This window comes from Ranitomeya variabilis, chromosome 5 (genome assembly GCF_051348905.1).
Source record: "Ranitomeya variabilis isolate aRanVar5 chromosome 5, aRanVar5.hap1, whole genome shotgun sequence".
Taxonomy (NCBI): domain Eukaryota; kingdom Metazoa; phylum Chordata; class Amphibia; order Anura; family Dendrobatidae; genus Ranitomeya; species Ranitomeya variabilis.
In genome coordinates, this window is record NC_135236.1 from 141,561,431 (window position 1) to 141,581,106 (window position 19,676).

General features: G+C 40.7%; 1 long non-coding RNA gene across 2 annotated transcripts in view; it reads right to left on the reverse strand.

Annotated features, from left to right (window-relative positions):
- Positions 1-478: 478 nt before the first annotated feature.
- LOC143773454 (uncharacterized) overlaps positions 479-19,676 on the reverse strand; it is a 100,735-nt gene continuing 81,537 nt past the window's right edge. For both annotated transcript variants that reach the window (XR_013215189.1, XR_013215190.1), the window contains one exon: positions 479-854. This is a non-coding gene — a long non-coding RNA (uncharacterized LOC143773454). The remainder of the gene's footprint in view (positions 855-19,676) is intronic.

Genomic DNA, 19,676 nt, shown 5'->3' on the forward strand with positions numbered 1-19,676 from the left:
ATCAAATAAAAAGGACATAGGATATAGCCTAAGACCTCAGTCAAACATGAAAATAGTAAAGAAAATGACAGCATGGAATTGGATTTCTGCTTTGTAATAATCCTATGGTTCACATAATTTAAAACATTTCAATTCATCATCACTGAACTAAGTTTCAAATGTTGCATTTTATATCAACCATTGGACTAAAATAATGAAGGAATTGCATTGGATGCTATCTTCTTATCATTTTCTCACATCCGTCCTAAACTTTCAAGCATTCAAGTATCTATCAAATTCCTTCCTCGTGTATAGATGATGTCTCATTTAATCACTTCATTCAGGGAACCTCAGAGAGTATCTGCAAAACCACTGCCAGAATTGGAATTCAGCTGACCCCAATCTAGGTCCAAACCAAACTGAATTTGCGTGTGTGTATTTGCTCATCCCTAGCAATATATAGAATTTCAAACACCATCATTCTGTGCTTTCCTTTTACTTTATTAGCGTAAGCCAACAGATGTTTTTGATCTTCATTAATTCATGGCGTATGTCTAATCATATGCATGTTGTAGAACAGGCAGAGGGAAATCATTTATCTTCTACCAGAATACAAAGTTTCACAGAGTGCAATCATGTACCTAGTAATCAGGCAATTGTGTACCTAATTGTCCAGACTTATAGCAATGTTCTCATTTTAGGTTTTCCCTGCCAAGATGCTGCTGTCTCATCCACTTGTTGATAGATGGTGGTGTCATGTTAGCGGATGCAAGGAATACAGCATTCTGAGTTCCATTCATTGAAGCTGAATGCTCGTCTATGTTTTTTTCCAGAGACTTCTCCTTGACTTTCAGTTCTATCAATATGCATCGTCTCTGAGGAAAGAAATGTAAAAAGTAAAAGATTTTTCTTGTTCGTTTATTTTGGCAAATACACATAAATGGGCATTAACTCTCACCAATGAGTTTTTTCTTGGGTGAAAATGGTAGTTGACAATTATATCACCTGATCTCGGGCCTCTGAGAATGTATGGCAGAGGGAAATCATTTGATGACTATATTGTGTAAAGCTTCGTCAACATTTTTTTAATCCCCATTGCCATTAGAAAGTAGTGTAACTGGCCATTACCACATGTAAATATATCCCAATACTATAGATGTTTTCAATTTTCATAATAAAATAGGCTTCAAATATTTAGTAAAAGATTCAAACACACAACAGTATTATGTACAACACATATAATCTGAAACGTGATCATGAAATCGGGTATATTCTGTATTAGGTGGTTAAAGGGTTTGTTTCTTAATGGTAATATCTGAACAGTGCACGTAAAAACAAGCAACTTTCTTGTGATTAAAAATCCTCCCTTCTCAAGAATAGAGTGATTTTTAAGTTAATTGTTTGCGGTTTGTTGCCTAGGTTACCAGCCACTGCTGCAATCTAGCAGCGCAATGGCTGAACAGGCACAATGCTCACAAGCTGGATTGCAACATTAGTTCCCTATCTGGCAGGCTTCAGTGCCTCTTCACTACACCCATACTGGAGAGATAAAGCTATATCTGATTACAGTATTAAAGAATGTAGTTTGGGTTATTCGTGCAAGGATTCTCCTACTCTGAATGGTCAATCACTTGGGAACAACAATTGGGCAAGCTGGGAGATAGAGGAGCAGCACATTCTTGTAGAAGAAGTTCAGACAAGCCACTTAATTATTAATACTCCTTTAAAGGGATATTCCAGTCTTAGGCTACAAGTCTGCAGCCAAACTGTGATTGTAAACTTGAGAATCCTCACATTGTGTGCTCTGTGAACTGACGATTCTCCAGTGTTTGCTTTGCGACCAGTTGGTCATGGGACTTCAGGTATGTAATTTGCATACTTCCAGCCTATCTAGTCAGCATGTGACTGCATATATACAAATCAAAAATACTTGCCGTCACACACACCCCTCTCAGCACTAGCAGCTGAAAATCCTCACAACGCATAGCGAGCACAATGTGAGAATTCACAAGTCTGCACTTACATAGAGTGACTGCAGACTTGTACCTTAAGGCTGGACAACCCCTATAAGGTTAATTTTACTTACGTTCAATACAATGCATTTTTTTTCATTTTGCTACCTCACAACCTGGAATTTCACTGTTTTTTGTTTTTAGGGTTTGTAAAGAACATGACTACAACTGTGAACATTTGGTTTTCTTTTTATTGTGAAGCAAGCATCAAATAGGACAAAAAAACTGTAAACTTCAGTGAGCATAACTCTTCACCCGCCTAAAGTCAGAATTTTGTGGAGACCCCTTTGGCAGCAATTAAGGCTACAAGTCACTTTGGATAAGTCTCTATGAGCTTTCCACATCTTGTCACTAGGATTTTTGCCCATTTCTCAAGGTAAAACTGCTTTAGCTCCATTAAGTTAGTAGGTTCCTCTGATGAACAGCAATCTTCAAGCCTTTACTACAGATTCTCAATTGGATTAAGGACTGGGCTTTGACTAGGCCACTGCAAAGCAAGTACACATTTTCCCTTAAACCACTCGAGTGTTGCTTTAGCAGTATGCTTTGGGTCATTGTCTTTTTTGAAGGTGAACCTACTTCCCAGTCTCAAATCACTGACTGAAACAGGTTTAGCTCAAGAATACCCTTGCATTTTGCACCATCCATCTTCTCCTCGGCTCGGACCATTTTCCCTGTCCCTACTACTGAAAAACATTCCCACAGCATGATGCTTTCACCACCATGTTTAACTGTGGGGATGGTGTTCTTGGGGTGATAAGCAGCATTGGTTTGGCGCCAGACGTAGCGTTTACTTCGGTGGGAAAAAAGTTCAATTTTGGTCTCATCTGACCATAACACCTTCTTCCATACATTTGAGGAGTCTCCCGCATGTCTTTTGCTAAACTCAAAATGAGCCTTACAATTTTTGTGCGTAAGTAAATATTTTTTTCTGTCCACTCTTCCATAAAGGACACTTGTTGGAGTGTGTGGCTTATTGTAGTCACATGGACCGATGCTGAAGTCACTGCTTGGGAACTCTGCAGCTCCTTCAGAGTTACATTTGGCCTCTGTGCTGCCTCTCTGTTCAATGCCCTCCTTGACCGGGCAGAGAGTTTTGGTGGGCGGCCCTCTTTAGAAGGTTTGTTGTACCATGTTCTTTCCATTTGATGAAAATGGATTTGATGTTGCTCCTGGGGATCATCAGAGATTGGTATATTTTTTAAAACTCAACCCTGATTTGTACTTCTCAACAACTAAGGCTACTTTCACACTAGCGTTAACTGCAATCCGCCACAATGCGTCGTTTTGCTGAAAAAACGCATCCTGCAAAAGTGCTTGCAGGATGCGTTTTTCCCCATAGACTTACATTAAGCGATGTATTGCAACGGATTGACACACGTCGCAACCGTCGTGCGACGGTTGCGCCGTGTTGTGGCGGACCGTCGGGACCAAAAAACGCTACATGTAACGTTTTTTGCTCACGACGGTCCGCTTTTTCAGACCGCGCATGCGCGGCCGGAACTCCGCCCCCACCTCCCCGCACTTCCCCGCACCTCACAATGGGGCAGCGGATGCGCTGGAAAAATGCATCCGCTGCCCCCGTTGTGCGGCGGAGACAACGCTAGCGTCGGGAACCTCGGCCCGATGCTAGTGTGAAAGTAGCCTAAGTCCCTGACATATTTGGAGATTTCCTTGGTCTTCATGGTGTTGTTTGGTTAGTGATGCCTCTTGTTTGCTTATTGCTGCCTCTGTGGACCTTCAGATAAGGTGTGTATACACTGACAGATCATGTGTCACTTAGATTGCACAATGGTGGACTTCATTTCACTAAGCATGCGACTTATGAAGGTAATTGCTTGCACCATAATTTATGGGGGGCTGCTTCATAGCAAAAGGGATTAGGGATTATTTTTAGCGGATGTCTTACTTTTTTCTGTTAACAACAATCCACATTTATTCTTAAGCAAAATAGCATCATTTATTCAAACATAACCATGTAATCACATACGAACACTGCACATACATGTGTAAATATAGACACACTGCACGTATGGTGTCTCCTCTTCAGTTCCTCTAGACTCCTGCAGTTAAAGGTCCTTTGGTGACATCATGGTAACATAATTGTAATGTCACCAAAGGTCCTTAAGCAGTCTTAACTTCAGAATAGAAATGCGTGGGGCCCTGAGAAATTGTCCACTTTGCCTCCCCTCCCCCTAACACCGGCCATGCATATAAGCCTGTCTACTCTTTAGTTCCTCTATAAAACTCTACAGAGAAAGTTGTACAAATAGAGTCTTATCTGACAAACATTAAAAATATTCTTTTCAGATTGTGCTAACCTGATCCATGATATGTGTTTTTAAGTTGATGTTCAACTGCTGTGGGTCCACGTGTGGTCAAAACCGATAAGACTGAAGATATTGAGAAATTGTGGATCTCTCTTGCGCTGTCGATTATTGAAGACGTCAATTCACAGGAAATTATTAAATCCTGGTAGTTGTTTTCTGAAGAAGAAATGCCTGTAACTTTGAAACACGTTGAATAAAAACCACAAGTTTTAGAATTTCATGGGAATTGAAGTCTTCAATAATCGGCAGCGTGAGAGGTATTCACACATGACTGATGTCACCAAAAGTTCTTTAGCAGTTTTAATCTCTGAATAGAATTTTTAGGGACCCCTAAGAAAGTGGGGGCCGAAGGCAATTGACAAGTTTCCCCCTCCCGCTTCCCCAACGCCAGTCCTGACTGTAAATAGGGCTTATTTTTGGAGTAGTGCTGCTTATATTTCAAGCAAACTCCAGAAATCCTGTAAAATCATGTAGGTCTTATTTTCATAGAAACATGGGATCCTTGGACTTGAAAGAGACAAAACCCAACCATATATAAAATGCATGCTAGGTATTATAAACTTTTCCACTTAAGCTATGCCTCTAACAATTGTTATTCAGATCTTAATAGGGTAATATACAAAGCTATTGGACTCAATTTCTCTGTACTGATGTCAACGGTTTAAGAAATTGGTTTTAGTAGCTCTGTTAAGACATGTAAGAAGAAACACTGAGCTCTGTCACATCCATATTCTACTCTTGTGGCTTTAAGTTACAAATGACTTCTTTTACTATTGACTGTGCTGATCTCCGAACAATCCCCCAACTTAGTCCCTTTTTTATTATTATTAGTTTAAGTAAGTGGTAAGATAACAGAAATCTGTGTGTCTTGTCTTGACGTTTCCTGAAAGTGACAATTTGACATTTGTTTCCTTAGGCTGAAATAGAATTGAAATGTAGCCGGTGACATGAAGATCTCCTTGTAATGCATTAAAACGTCTCCTTAATATGTCTCATTAACATGTCAGACACCTCCTGCGCAACATAATAATCTGACTTGCAGCAGCCGCTGTGCTTATGGGAGATGAACAAGATGGCAGATGTTACTTCAGGCAATGTTGGTGATGTGGGGCTGAAATGTACCTGCTTGATGTTGAAATGAAGCATGCTACCAGGTTTCATCACTTGTCTGTCTGCTGTCAAATAATTGTATGCAGTGACTGTACTAACCCTTAAAATAACTTGAGTGATTTGTATCATCCTGTTATCTTACACAGGAGAATTTAGTGTGCTAATGATACTTTTTAGGTGCTTACTGTCTCAAAACACATTTTCCCTAAAAATACCATAAAATCCCTAAAATGTTAACTGCTTGGTATAGCCATCTTGGCAATTATTATAAATATAATTGTTTTTTTTCACAGGTAAATTTTTGTATTATAGGCAAATGTATGTTCCTCTCAAAGTACTTACTTTGACTACTGAAACTTGTATGTCACAGTTCAGGAGGCATTATATAGGGTGATCACTATTATAAACTGATATCAGCAACCAATGCTTCATCAGTAGCTACATATGATGTATTTTATTGTCAGAGGTACAACAGGTAGTGTGCGGAAGCCCATTTTAAAATATAGGGAATTTCCCTTTCGGGGTTGACGTGGAAGCAAAAGACAGCTCAGTAATTACTAAGTGGGAAACTACTTATAATGAAGCAAAGTCTCTTTAGTATTTTTGCAATTAAAGTAAAATTTATTTTTTCACATACCAGACTGCAAAAAAGCACCAAAAAAGACAACAGAAGAATGGAAACAGGTTATTTGGAGCGACAATACGAAAGTCAATAGATGAGGCTCTGATGGGTGCAAATAGGTCTGCAAGAAACGGGAAAAATGAGTCAATGGATCTTGAAATTGAAGGAACTTTCACGATCGGTGGAGCAAGCCTGATGATATGGCATTTTTTCACAGCCAAAAACACTGGATACTTGATGAGGATCAATTATGGTCTCAATGCTGAGCTATATGTGAGTATCCTACAAGACGAGTTACTTCATACACTCGAGTTCTATGGGAATGAAAAGGACGACAGTTTCCCAGCATTACAACAGCCTGAAGCAAACATCCAGATGGGCAAAGAAATGGTTCAATGACAATGAAATATAGGTGCTAGATTGGCCCTGACAGTCCCCGTACCTTACCCCAATCAAAGACTTGTGGTTGGGGTTGAAGAAAAAGCTGTATACATGGCCAAGTGAGTCGACCAACTTTAGGAACATGTTGAAGAGACCTGGGATCAGATTTCAGTCTAGACATGCTTGAATCTGATCGAGAGCATGCCCAGAAGGATTCAGGCAGTGGTGAGAGACATAGATGGACTAACAAAATAAAGAAAACTACATTTGGATTCTTAGGAGCAAAACAGTAACAATGCAGTGATATGACATTATTCTGCATAACTAATCATATGCTAAATATTTGCAAGCAGATCTATGTATGATAAAGCAAAGATGATTGTCTATGAAACAATGGTAGTCTCAAGCTTGAAGCAGTAGTGTATGGTGAGATATGAAGCCTGAAAGTCAAAATTTCAAAACATTGTTACCCTTTTGTTCATCACTGTAGCTTAATGAATATACATATATACACTTTCGTTCAAATGTTTAGGGTCACTTAGAAATGTCCTTATTTTTGAAAGAAAAGCACAGTTTTTTTCCAATGAAGCTAACATTAAATGATTCAGAAATATACTCTATACATTGTTAATGTGGTAAATGACTATTCTAGCTGCAAACGTCTGGTTTGTAACGCAATGTCTTCATAGGTGTATAGAGGCCCATTTCCAACAACCATCACTCCAGTATTCTTATGGTACTTTGTGTTTGCTAACTGTGTAAGAAGGCTAATGGATGGTTAGAGTACCCTTGAAAACCCTTGTGCTAGTATGTTAGTACAGATGAAAACAGTTTGGCTGATTAGAGACCCTAAAAACCTGACCTTCCTTTGAGCTAGTTGAGAATCTGGAGTATTACATTTGTTGGTTCCATTATCCTCTCAAAATGGCCAGAAAAAAAGAACTTTCATGTGAAACTCGACAATCTATTCTTGTTCTTAGAAATAAGGCTATTCCATGCTAGAAATTGCCAACAAAACTGAAGATTTCCTACAATAGTGTGCACTACTCCCTTTAAAGGAGGGCACAAACAGGCTCTAACCAGAGTAGAAAGAAAAGTGGGAGTCCCCGCTGCACAACTGAGCAACAAGACAAGTACATTAGAGTCTGTAGTTTGAGAAATTGACACCTCACAGGTCCTCGATTGACAGCTTCATTAAATAGTACACGCAAAACTCCAGTGTCAACGTCTACAGTGAAAAGGCGACTCTGGGATGCTGGCCTTCAGGGCAGAGTGGCAAAGAAAAAGCCATATCTGAGACAGGCTAATAAAAGGAAAAGATTAATATGGGCAAAAGAACACAGACATTGGACAGAGGAAGATTGGAAAAAAGTGTTATGGAAAGGCAAATCCAAGTTTGAGGTGTTTGGATCACGCAGAAGAACCTTTGCAAGATGCAGAACAACTGAAAAGATGCTGGAAAAGTGCCTGACACCATCTGTCAAGCATGGTGTAGGTAATGTGATGGTCTGGGGTTGCTTTGGTGATGGTAAAGTGGGAGAGTTGTACAAGGTAAAGGGGATTTTGAAAAAGGAAGGCTATCACTCCATTTTGCAATCCCATGCCATACCCTGTGGACAGCGCTTGATTGGAACCAATTTCATCCTGCAACAGGACAATGGCCCAAAGCACACCTCCAAATTATGCAAGAACTATTTAGGAAAGAAGCAGGCAGCTGGTATTATATCTGTAATGGAGTGGCCAGCACAGTCACCAGATCTCAACCCCATTGAGCTGTTGTGGAAGCAGCTTTACCGTATGGTAAGCAAAAAGTATCCATCAAGCCAAACCAACTTATGGGAGGGGCTTCTGGAAGCATGGGGTGAAATTTCTCCAAAATACCTCAGCAAATTAACTGCTAGAATGGCAAAGGTTTGCAATGCTATAATTGCTGCAAATGGAGCATTATTTGACGAAAGCAAAGTTTGAAGGAGAAAATTATAATTTCAAATAAACTTTTTTTTAACCTTGTCAATGTATGGACTAGATTTTCAATTCATTTGGCAACTCATTTGATCAATAAAAGTATGAGTTTTCATGGAAAACACCAAATTGGTTGACCCTAAACTTTTGAACAGTAGTGTATATATATATATATATATATATATATATATATATATACACTCACCGGCCACTTTATTAGGTACACCTGTCCAACTTCTTGTTAACACTTAATTTCTAATCAGCCAATCACATGGCGGCAACTCAGTGCATTTAGGCATGTAGACATGGTCAAGACAATCTCCTGCAGTTCAAACCGAGCATCAGTATGGGGAAGAAAGGTGATTTGAGTGCCTTTGAACGTGGCATGGTTGTTGGTGCCAGAAGGGCTGGTCTGAGTATTTCAGAAACTGCTGATCTACTGGGATTTTCACGCACAACCATCTCTAGGGTTTACAGAGAATGGTCCGAAAAAGAAAAAAAATCCAGTGAGCGGCAGTTCTGTGGGCAGAAATGCCTTGTTGATGCCAGAGGTCAGAGGAGAATGGGCAGACTGGTTCGAGCTGATAGAAAGGCAACAGTGACTCAAATCGCCACCCGTTACAACCAAGGTAGGCCTAAGAGCATCTCTGAACGCACAGTGCGTCGAACTTTGAGGCAGATGGGCTACAGCAGCAGAAGACCACACCGGGTACCACTCCTTTCAGCTAAGAACAGGAAACTGAGGCTACAATTTGTACAAGCTCATCGAAATTGGACAGTAGAAGATTGGAAAAACGTTGCTTGGTCTGATGAGTCTCGATTTCTGCTGCAACATTCGGATGGTAGGGTCAGAATTTGGCGTAAACAACATGAAAGCATGGATCCATCCTGCCTTGTATGGAGCATCTTTGGGATGTGCAGCCGACAAATCTGCGGCAACTGTGTGATGCCATCATGTCAATATGGACCAAAATCTCTGAGGAATGCTTCCAGCACCTTGTTGAATCTATGCCACGAAGAATTGAGGCAGTTCTGAAGGCAAAAGGGGGTCCAACCCGTTACTAGCATGGTGTACCTAATAAAGTGGCTGGTGAGTGTATATATGTATATATATATAGATATATATATAGATAGATAGATAGATAGATAGATAGATAGATAGATAGATGGTATATATACACACTGCTCAAAAAAATAAAGGAAACACTTAAACAACAGAATATAACTACAAGTAAATCAAACATCTGTGAAATCAAACTGTCCACTTAGGAAGCAACACTGTTTGACAATCAATTTCACATGCTGTTGTGCAAATGGAATAGACAACAGATGGAAATTATTGGCAATAATCAAGACACACTCAATAAAGGAGTGGCTCTGCAGGTGTGAACCACAGACCACATCTCAGTACCAATGCTTTCTGGCTTATGTTTTGGTTACTTTTGAATCTTGGTTGTGCTTTCACACTCATGGTTGCATGAGACGGACTCTACAACCCACATAAGTGGCTCAGGTAGTGCAGCTTATCAAAGAAGGCACATCAATGTGAGCTGTGGCAAGAAGGTTTGCTGTGTCTGTCAGCGTAGTGTCCAGAGGCTGGATGCGCTACCAGGAGACAGGCCAGTACACCAGGAGACGTGGAGGGGATCGTAAGATCATAACAACCCAGCAGCAGAACCGCTACTTCAGCCTTCATGCAAGGAGAAACAAAAGGAGCACTGCCAGAGCCCTACAAAATGACCTCCAGCAGGCCACAAATGTGCATGTGTCTGCACAGTTAGAAACTGACTCCATGAGGATGGTCTGAGTGCCCAACATCCACAGATGGGGGTTGTGCTCACAGCCCAACACCATGCAGCATGCTTGGCATTTGCCACAGAACACCAGGATTGGCAAATTCACCTCTGGCACCCTATGCTCTTCACAGATGAAAGCAGGTTCACACTGAGCACATGTGACAGACTTGACAGAGTCTGGAGATGCCGTGGAGAGCGATCTGCTGTCTGCAACATCCTTCAGCATGACCGGTTTGGCAGTGTGTCAGTAATGGTGCGGGTTGGCATTTCTTTGGAGGGCCGCACAGCCCTCCATGTGCTTGCCAGAGGTACTCTGACTGCCATTAGGTACCGAGATGAGATCCTCTGACCCCTTGTTAGACCAAATGCTGGTGCGGTTGGCCCTGGGTTCCTCCTAATGCAGGACAATGCCAGACCTCATGTGGCTGGAGTGTGTCAGCAGCTCCTGCAAGATGAAGGCATTGAAGCTATAGACTGGCCCGCCCTTTCCCCAGATCTGAATCCGATTGAACACATCTGGGACATGTCTCGCACCATCCACCAAAGTCACGTTACACCACAGACTGTCCAGGAGTTGGCGGATGCTTTAGTCCAGGTCTGGGAGGAGATCCCTCAGGAGACCATCTGCCTCCTCATCAGGAGCATGCCCAGCCATTGTAGGGAGGTTATACAGGCACATGGAGGCCACACACACTGCTGAGCATCATTTCCTTGTCTTGAGGCATTTCCACTGAAGTTGGATCAGCCTGTAACTTCATTTTCCACTTTGATTTTGAGCATCATTCCAACTCCAGACCTCAGTGGGATAATAGTTGTGATTTACATTGATAATTTTTAGGTTTTATTGTATTCAACACATTCCCCTATGTAATGGCTAAAGATTTACAACTGGAATATTTCATTCAGTGATATCTAGGATGTGGAATTTTAGTGTTCCCTTTATTTTTTTGAGCAGTGTATATCAGAGCTATACGCACTTGCAATGATCTGATTGTGACGCTAGTCACTACTTACGCACAGGTCATGAGGCAGAGCAGTCAAACATTCCAGGGTCAGATACCAAGAGAGCATTTAGTAAATTAATGGAAAAAAAAGACAAAGGAGAAGTCAGGTCATGGTCTGAGGTCAGAATACCAGGAAGACAGCAGATCAGAGCAAAGGGGCTAGGCAATCAGATGGTCAGAACAATGCCCAAGATCCAGAAACATTAGATCAATTACAGAGCACAGAAATACAAACCACTGAGAAGATGCTAAGTCTGGCAAAGGTCTGGGACTGAAACCTCATTTAAGTAGATGGGTAATCACCAAGAACAGGGAATACCTGAAAGAATCTCAGCACCTCCCAGACTCAGATAGGATGGCTGAGCTGTCCATCAAAACACTGACAGCTAAGCATGCCCCTCCACCAGATTCGATGACTGAGCTGTTAGTCATCGCGTCCAAGACATACTGAGCGGAGGAATCATGACACAGAATTTTTTATATTTGAGGATGTTGCAATATTGATTCTGTAGGCAGCTTTTGTCCTCTGCCTACAGAACAGCAGGTCCCATAGCAGACAGCGGCAAGTCCCAGGCAGATGAATGAAGTGACGTCATCGCACACAGGATGTTGAGTGCAGGGGCAATTATTTCACAGTATTTGTCTGCCCAGGACCTGCTGCTAGAATTGCTGGGGGAAGTTGAGTATATGATGTTTATTTTTTTCTTTTAAAATTGTGTTATGGTCATAATGTGTGTGGGATCTGCAAAAAATAGTGAAAGCTACTTACGAGGTTTCTATAAATAGTTGGTGCTACGAAGGAGGCCCCCATAACTAGTAAGGCCTAATAAAGGGGTCCCCCATAAATACTGGGTGCTATTAAGGGAAGGCCATCAAATACAGTAGGGGTTACTAAAAGGGCCATCAGTATGGGGGCTACTAAGGGGGCCAAGACAGTTTGGGAGCTGTTAAGGGGCAATGATACAGTGTTAGGACTAATAAGAGGGCCATGACATTGTAGGGGCTGTTAAGACGCCATGACACAGTGTTGGGACTACTAAGAGGCCATGCCAGTGTAGGGGCTACTAAAGGGGCCATGATGCAGAGTAGGGTAGCTACTGAGGGGGTCATCATACAGTGTGGGGGCTACTAATGGGGCCATGATACAGTGTGAGAGTTACTACATGGGTTATGACAGTGTGCAGCTACTAAAGTGCCATAGTACAGAGTGGGGGCTACTTAGAGGACAATCATACAGTGTGGGAACTACTGTGAAGGCCAGCATACAGTGAGGGGGCCATCATACAGTGTTGGAGCTAACGTGGGGCCTTTGTACAGTGTTGGGACCAAACAGTTTGGGGGCTACTAAGGGGTTAGTATACTGTGTGGGGGTACTATACAGTGTGGGGGCATTATACTGTTTTAGGGAAGCATCATATTGTGTAGATGGGGAGCTGTACAGTGGGTAGACTTAGGACAGTTGGTTCAATATTTATGTTGTCAGAAACCCATTTTAAGATTTTTAAACTGCTTAACTTCTTGATCATATTCAAAATGTAATAGTGCATTTAGAACTCAGCGTGACTCCTGACGGGTTTTGGCTTCACATCTTGCTTCGGCCCAGTTCAGATTTCAGTATCAGAGTAGACAAAAATCTAATTCTGCCTTAGGTCCTTGGATGGTAGTCTTTAGCTTCTCTAATGTACCTTGAAATAAAACTATATCATTCATTCTATCACAACGAGATCTGAATACATTTTAATTCCAGCTGTTACCTAAATATTTGCTATTGCTGATTATAAAAATAAATTGCCTTTAAATCCTAACAAAACAAATATTTAGCAGTTTACTTCCTAGATTTCTTCTCCAGTGACTGACAACCGTAAGATGATTTTCTAGAACAGTAATACTCTCAATAGAGGGGCCTCATTTGACTGTCAATAATCCATTATTGCCTTTCATATTCTGAAAATGAGAAGATGAGCTTCAAATTAAAATGTATTAACTTTTGGTAACCTACTTTTATCCATCATTTCCAGATATATTTCATGATATGATGAGGTGGGGAGGTTATCTCATAGAAAACTGATAGAAGGTGGAGCAATAAGGCTTGTGATTACAACCTTTTTCTAAAAGTTCACAAAACATCAGTCAGTCTTCATTTGCTGTGCTTGGCTCTTCTGATAAAAGGTGGATTACACAGAAATGATACATTGCGTTTAGGTGACTTTGCTGTCATCCATCGATTTAATTCAAAACTCGATTCTTCATCGTAAATGGACAGTTTTCAATATAATTGGTGTAGAAGTTTGAGTCATTGAGGAGTAATTATCTACGTATATGAGGTGTAATTGAGAACTATAACTCATTGTGCTGCTTTTTATTATTACATCATGGACCATACAAATATTCTGTTCTGTCCTTTCACATGACAAATTATTCTGTTTCATAGTTTCTTCAATTCCGCTGAGCATAAGTACAGTACAATTCCTTTCATTAGGCATCAACTGATTAAGAGAAACTAATTAGGACAGATGATCAGATATTCTGAATAATATCTAACACATGCTTATAGATGGGTAGAGAACCTTTGCAATCTCCCATTATTTAAGAAGGAATACACAAGTGTATAAATATAGGGCAGAGGTCCCTTTTTTCTATGGCCTCCTTCCCCACATCACAGTAGTGACACTTAAGGCCCCACATTATCGGTATGATGACAGCCAAAAGCTTTCCCATGGAAAGCACACTGAGACATTAGACATTATGCCCCACTCCCATATAGACAGTATAACTACATCCAAGGGCTCCCACTTTACCCTCAATTGGCATTCTCCTATCAGGTTCTCCCTCCATACTATCATATGCAGTTTCAGGCTCGCCTCTGACTAGACTAAGAGTATCATCCTATCTCCATATTACCAGATTTATTTCTCTCCTCCTTTCCGGCGCCCACAAGTTTATGCACAACCAGATCATATATTCTGTCTAGGGCTACTCACCTGTTCTTCATAACTGGTTGCCGAAGCTAATGCATCAAGTTGGCAGACAGCCATGAGTCACACATCTTTGACACATGAGTCTTCTGAGCCACAGGTTGGAGAACCCTGCTATAGGGGCGCAGAGGCATTGCTCATGTTTAGGATCCCTGTGTCTGAAGGGAACAAAAGTGCTCTTTCGCTGTATACCAATAACCCAGAATAAATGTCTAAGGCCCACCAGTACTTTTCATTCTGGTGGCACACTCTACTGAAAAATTATCTAAGCTTCTTTTTAATATCTCCAATTCCTGTATCTTTCCATGGAAAGGTGTTTGTGCTTCCAAATGGCCATATATCCATTGACGCATTTGTAGAATGTAGCAGTCATGAAGAGGCAAAAGTGAGTTGGTGGATTGGTGAGGCTTTCAGAAGTGATATTTACGGCATATCCTGTAAAGTGTACGATCACACATAGAGACCACAGCAAACTAAAATTCGACAGCAAAATGGCGCAGTTTTCAAACTTATTGTTCAAACCAGTGATCCAGTTGCCTTCAAAATTGGATGTCCAGTAACACTGTAATTTTAAGCCACCCTGATTGCTGAAAAATTGAATATCAGCAATTTTTTTGTCAACATTTCAGCCACATTGTTGTAACTATGTGTGAACTTATCTTTAAGAAGGCTTCTTCTTGTTGTAATTCAATGTGTACAGTGGTCAGGTCATGCTGAGTGAAAAAAGATGATAATTTAAAAGTACTTTTTTTAATTACTTAACAGAAGAGGGGACACAAGTTTTTTTTAGTAGTAGACTAGGCCCTGACCCTTGCCTTGGACTAGGAACTGTTATCGATTTCTGAGGCCTCCGCTGCGCTGTTACTTGGGCTACAAGATGTGAAAAAGCCAGGAACACGATGAAGGCTTCAGTTCCCTTTTTCACATGGTTTAGCTCCATGTAATTTTTGCAACACATGGAGAACAACACATGTGCAGTAGGAAATTTAAGCCTTTGCATAAAACAGGGACTTGAGTAGGCTTCTTGCAGTGCAAGCATGAAACCTGGAGAAACCTATGAATGAAGCCAGAAACTTCACAAGTCCCAATCAGGGAAGAATGGGCAATTGAGGGTTAAAAATGGCTTTCAGTTCCGGTTCAGTTTATTATGGGGTGCAGCCTTACTGGGGATACACAAGCATACATTTAGAAACATGTTTATATGTCTTAAGGTACCTTCACACGAAGCGACGCTGCAGCGATAGCGACAACGATGTCGATCGCTGCAGCGTCGCTGTTTGGTCGCTGGAGAGCTGTCACACAGACCGCTCTCCAGCGATCAACTATGCCGAGGTCCCCTGGTAACCAGGGTAAACATCGGGTAACTAAGCGCAGGGCCGCGCTTAGTAACCCGATGTTTACCCTGGTTACCAGCGTAAAATCTAAAAAAAACAAACAGCACATACTTACATTCACGTCCCCCTGCGTCCACTTCCTGACTGACTGAGCGCCGTACAGTGAGAGCAGAGCGGTGACGTCACCGCTGTGCTGCTTTCACTTTCACTTTGCGGCGCTGAGTCAGAGGAGGAAGCAGACTGCAGGGGACGCAATGTGAGTATGTGCTGTTTGTTTTTTTTACATTTTACGCTAGTAACCAGGGTAAACATCGGGTAACTAAGCGCGGCCCTGCGCTTAGTAACCCGATGTTTACCCTGGTTACCAGTGTAAAATATCGCTGGTATCGTTGCTTTTGCTTTCAAACACAACGATACACAGCGATCGGACGACCAAATAAAGTTCTGGACTTTATTCAGCGACCAGCGACATCACAGCAGGATCCTGATCGCTGCTGCGTGTCAAACGAAACGATATCGCTAGCGAGGACGCTGCAACGTCACGGATTGCTAGCGATATCGTTATAATGTCGTTTCGTGTGAAGGTACCTTTAGAGCAGAGGTCTCAAACTGCATTCCTCAAGGGCTGCAAACAGGTCATATTTTCAGGATTTCCTTGTACTTCACAGGTGATAATTTATTCACCTACACACATAATGATTACAGCACCTTGTGCAATACTAAGGAAATCTTGAAAACACGTATGGTTTGCGGCCCTCGAGGAATGCACTTTGATACCCCTGTCTTAGAGGGTGGTAGACACATTCTAGAGCAGGGGTGGGGAATCTTTTTTCTGCCAAGGGCCATTTGAATATTTATACCATCCTTTGGGGGCCATACAAACTCTGCCCACAAAGTACATCCTGACCCTGGCACTGGTGTCAAGACGTAATCTTTCATTGCATGCCCTTCAGTGTTCAGTAGTGAACACTGCATGTGTGTGCTAACAGAGCAAGAAGAAATTAATGTGCTGGTTTTAATCAAAATACACATCCCTGCCCAAGAATCTGCTTGGGGGCCTGATAAAAGGTCATCGAGGGCCGTAAATGGCCCTGGGGCCTGAGGTTCCCCACCACTGTTCTAGAGGATTAAAACCTGATGTTTTCTATGCTAATTTTAATTTTTTCGTGTTTTGCTCCATGCCTTACCAGAGCCAGGACATTTGTTTATTTTTTTCCTGTCAACTTACAACAGGTTTGTTTTCTATGGTACAAATTACATTTCTAACATAACTTTAGGGGTATATGTAGTTTAATGAAAAACTAGTATAATGAAAAAATTTTAGTGGCTCAAGTTTTGGGCAAATTTTGGCTCGTTCGACATAACTATTAAAATGGCATAGTTTTAATGGACTATCACCTGTGCACAGGTTTTAACTTGCAATGTTGGAAGCAACTATTTGATGGCCAAGAAGTGGAACAACTGAGAGTAACTGACTACATCGAGGATAAGTAAGGCAGGCGCACATCTCTACGATTTACAGTTGGTGGTTTCCATCTTCATATTGCACTTCCTGGTGTACCACCTGGCTACATGATCTTCTTGTCATCCTCTCCCCTTATTGCTTTTTGCATCTTATCCTTTGCTTTCTGCACTTCTCTATTTTTATTTTTTCAGCATTTTATATCCTTCAGTCAACATGGAAATCATATGCTTCACTCACACAGTCTCCTGATCAATCTTTAATACCGCTAGCTGCTCACTCCATCGCTCCCAGATCTTTCCAGGGAAACGAGAGGTCCAGATTGGTTGTTATTAGATACATTAGCCACTTTGAAATGGCTGCATATCATGGACAGGGGTAAAGTCCAGACTTTTTTTGCTTTCTTATGGATGTGACGAGGTATGACACAGAGCAGGCAGGGACAACAGGCTGGTGAACAATCCAAAAGACCTTTATTAAGACTTGGAGAATATAACACCAAACATAGATATGATTCCTTAGAGTCTGCAATGTGGCCACACCTGTCTGCAGGTTTGTGCATTATAGATGACCCCTGTAGAGAGGAGCATAGACACACATGCCCGCACCAGATGCAGGACAAGGAATGCTAATGTAGGCCTGATTACAGTATGGCCAATGAAAACAGGCTGTGGGTTACACTCTGGTACAACGGAGTCTTAAAGTGGTGGTTCATAAAGGAAGCTATAGGGGTAACCAGAGGTAGGGTACTTTGACAATCATTGGCACCTATGTAAACCTGGACCCTTACCTAGTAAACAGTCATGTCCCATACCCCAAATGATTTTCTGCTTTATTACATCTTTAAATACTGATTAATAGAGTGAGGATACTGGTAATATTTCTAGAAGAACGGCTTAAATTTTTGCACCCGAAGCAGTGTAAAAGACTAGTGGAAAGCATGCCAAGAAGCATGAAAGCTGTGATTAAAAATCATGGTTATTCCACAAAATATTGATTTGTGATCTATTTCTGAGTTAAAACATTAGTATGTTTCTAAATGATTATGAATTGTTTTCTTTGCATTATTTGAGGTCTGAAATCATTGTTTTTATTTTTCCTTTTGGCCATTTCAACTTTTCAGAAAAAAAATACAAAATTTATTGCTTAGAAATTCGAAGAAGTTTATAGAGTAAATGAACAATTTACATTTTACTCAAAAATATACCTATAAAGAGAAAAATCAGACAAACTGAACATTTTGCAGTGGTCTCTTAATTTCTGCCAGAGCTGTGTATTTCCAAATTCCATCCAAGGTGTAAGATCATATTCATTAATGTGTCTACATCTGCTTTGTATGCTTGAACTAGCCATACTGTTTGTGTAATATGTGCTGTCAGAAAAGCAGTTTCTTATGCGCTTGCGATCCTAATTAAAAAGCAAAAAAATGCATATTTTGTGCAGACCTATTCTGATTCCACTTGTTGATTTTACAGGAATTGTTCTTATTAACTCTGACTTTTTAAAGCCTCTGTTTAGCATTTTCCACAACAACCATATTTAAGAAGCAATGCGTGACACCTTCCTTTTAAGGTGGCAGCACATGTTAATACTCCTGAAAGTATATTTAGATTATAATCTGTACACCCTTGTGTAATCAGCTGCCTCTCACAAAGAGCCTGATGTCAAAGATTCTATAACAGCACTTGTACAGAAATGACTCAAGTACATTGATGCTGCAATAACACTGGCCTTATGTAAAAGCCAGGGGTAGGGATTTTTTTTTCATACTAAAAGCCTTAAGTTTTCAAAATGTAGATGAGCACTGTCTAAGGAAGCAGTAATTAATTTCCTTTGACCTTAAGCTGAAATTCCTTTCTAAAGCTGTCATAAAGAGAAAAAGGCCAGAGAGAAGAAGTGAAACTTTGTAACAATGCAATTAAACCCTTATAATGAGGTCAGCTATTGGACTTGCTGCAACTGATATCATTATAGCAGCAAGGAGGCATTGTACAGATGCTCTGATTTCTCCGACTCCTTTACGTTTTAACTCTTTGCATAATTTGCTTTAGAAATCAAACACTGAGCAATAATCCATCTTCTCCCTCCTTTCGCCTTTTGGCTTATTTTATAAATTAAAATATATATACCGGTATATTCAAATATAGTGAAGTGAATTGATCTAGGATACAAGTACTGGTTTGGCAAAAAATTCCTCTATATATGTAAATGCAAAGCTACTTACAGTGTAATATTTGTAGCCTGCACTTTCTGATACCTACAAATCGTAAAATAGTCCACTAATAAACAATAGAGTAGTAGACACTTTGCATTGTTTACAGTTTTATCAGTCTAACAGCATAAGTTATTGAATGGTCACTGTTTGAATTCTACTCTTGTGTTGGGTTTCTCAATGAGTTAGGATGAACTATATGTAGGTACAAAAAGAGTACAAGTCAAACATTTGGGCACACTGACTCATTGAGGTTTTTTTTTTTTTTTGCATTTATTTTACCCAGGGCCAGCTTCCAGGTTTTCATGGGCCCTGGGCAAAAGAGTCTCAGTGGGCCCTTTTAATATATATCATGTTTCCTGATGCACAGATAATAAATATAGGCATAGTATAATGTCAAAGATTTCACTTATTTCTTAAATTACATGAGTGATATCTATTGTAAATTATACAGCAGCTCAGAAACCTGTGAATCCTCTCAGGGAAACAGTCATTTT